A 2,485-nucleotide genomic window follows, 5' to 3' on the forward strand; every position below is an offset into this window, starting at 1 on the left:
TTTGTGTTTGTATTTTTTTTTTTCATTTAAGATAGGAAATACTTTATTCAAACGCATCAGAGAAATGGATAGCTTGAGTCTGTAACAAAGTGTCCATTTTTAAAGCATTGGTCAGTAATTGTATATGACTACATACACATTAATTGATCAGACCACAACTTTTCAATGATTAAAACAGAATAAACTTCCCTGTAAAAGCAGTGCCTTTGTGACATTTTCACTTTAGTATTTTTCTCCTTCTTCTTCTCCCTCTCCTTCAACAGAATCCACATCAACCTCCACATAATCCTTCTCAAGGGCAGCCATGTCCTCACAGGCCTCAGAAAACTTTCCTTTCTCTATGCCCTCATCCATATACCAGGGAAAGGCACACTTGGTATATGTCAGGTCAAACTTGTGGTCCAGGTGAGCCCAGGCCTCAACGATGGCTGTGGTGTTGCTCAGCATGCACACAGCCCACTGTACTTTGGCCAGGTCTCCACCAGGTATCACAGTAGGAGGCTGGTAATTAATGTCAACTTTGAAGCCAGTGGGGTACCAGTCCACAAACTGGATGGCACGCTTGGTCTTGATGGTGGCAGTGGTAGCACTGACATCTTTGGGAACCATGTTGCTATGGTACAACAGGCAGCAAGCCATGTATTTACCATGGTGAAGGTTGCATTTCACAGCCTGGTTGGCTGGCTCAAAGCAAGCGTTAGAGATCTCTGCTACCAGCAGAGGTGATAGGGGCATATGTAGCCAGAGGGAAGTGGATGTGGGGGTAGGGCACCAGATTGGTCTGAAATTCTGTCAGATCAACATTCAGGGCTCCATCAAACCTCAGGGAAGCAGTGATGGAAGACACAACTTGATCTATCAACCTATTCAGGTTAGTATGTTGGGTGCTCAATATCAAGGTTTCTAAGACAGATGTCATAGATGTCCTCATTGTCTACCATGAAGGCACAATTAGAGTACGCCAGGGAGGTGTGGGCAGTGAGGTTGGAGTTGTAGGGCTGAAGTACAGCTATGGAAACCTGGGGGGCTGGGTAAATGAAAAACTCCAGCTTGGACTTCTTGCCATAATCAACAGAGGGACCTTCCATCAGCAGGGAGGTGAACCTAGAACCAGTTCCCCCACCAAAGCTGTGGAAAACCAAGAAGCCCTGAAGACCTGTGCATTGGTCATCCAGTTTCCAAATTCGGTCCAAGTCGAGGTCAGTGACCTCCTTGCCAATGGTGTAGTGATGTCGGGCATAGTAATTGGCAGCATCTTTCTTGTCTCTGATGAGCTGCTCAGGGTGGAGGAGCTGGGGGTAGGTGCCAGTGAGAACTTCATCAATGGCTGTGGGTTCCAGGTCTACAAACACGGCCCTGAGCACATGCTTGCCAGCAGTTTTCTCACTGAAGAAGGTGTTGAAGGAGTCATCTCCTCCCCCAATGGTCTTGTCACTTGGCAGCAGGCCATTGGGCTGGATGCCATGTTCCAGGCAGTAGAGCTCCCAGCCGGCATTGCCGATCTGGACACCACCCTGGCCAGCATCAATGGAAATGCACTGGCATATAGTTGCTGCTTTGTGGCTGCTGAGCAGATGGCAGAGAGGAGGAGGCAAGGTTGTCGCTTCTTCCAGAGCAACTCTTAGGTGGTCGTTGTAAGAGAACCTGCCTTATTTGTATTCTTGATGGGACTCAGAACCACTCCTCCCCTTTTGCATGGGAAAAAGGGAGGTAAATCTTCTCTTCTGGAAAGTGTCATGGGTAATGCAATATTTCTCAGTCTTTTTACTGTCCCATCACATAGACACATAGGAGGGATGTCACATAGCCACAACAAATGAGTGGCTTACTAAGAGCTTGAGTTGTAGAATCCCTATTTAAAAGCTGTGTGACTTTGTCCAAAGTCTTAAACTTCATAAGGATACTGTCTAAGCTACTTTAACAGAGATCTCTATAATACCTGACTTAAGAAGAGAGAAGTTTATTTTTCTCTCCTGTATCAGATCACAGTGAAGTATCACAGAGTGGGATGGGCAGATCAGTCTATCCTTAAAAGACAGCTTCTATCTCTGGGTCCATAATGGCTGTTCTACCTCTTGCCATCGTATCTGCATCTCAGCCATCAGAAACAGGGAAAGGAGAAAGAAAAACACATCTGTATTTCTTTTAGTGTCAAGGCTTGGCATATAAGTTCTCTTATAGCCCATTGCCAACAAGTCATATAGACGTATTTAGTTGCAAAGATGGTGGAGAAACATAACCTATAACTAAGTGGCCATGGGTGCAGCTAAAACATGGGGTTTTATTAATAAAGGAATAGAAGAATAATGAATATTGTTTTGTGTCTTGGGTTCCTGCCAAAGCAGAGCCTAAGCAAGGACTTGGATGTAGCTAGTTCAAGTGCATTTATCTAAGACGATGATATTGATCCCAGGAAACAGAGTGAGGGAGTGGGCAGAGTAGGACAAGGAAAAAAGCCAATAAAGGGTACGCTACCCAGATGGAA

The 2,485-nt window shown here is 45.3% G+C and overlaps 1 pseudogene; it reads right to left on the reverse strand.

Moving 5' to 3' along the window:
- Positions 1 to 222: 222 nt before the first annotated feature.
- LOC113617537 (tubulin alpha-8 chain-like) lies at positions 223 to 1,495 on the reverse strand (annotated as a pseudogene).
- Between the last annotated feature and the right edge of the window lie 990 nt (positions 1,496 to 2,485).

This window comes from Aethalodelphis obliquidens, unplaced genomic scaffold (assembly GCF_003676395.1).
Source record: "Aethalodelphis obliquidens isolate GAN/ISIS:26980383/991018 unplaced genomic scaffold, ASM367639v1 scaffold1, whole genome shotgun sequence".
Lineage (NCBI taxonomy): Eukaryota > Metazoa > Chordata > Mammalia > Artiodactyla > Delphinidae > Aethalodelphis > Aethalodelphis obliquidens.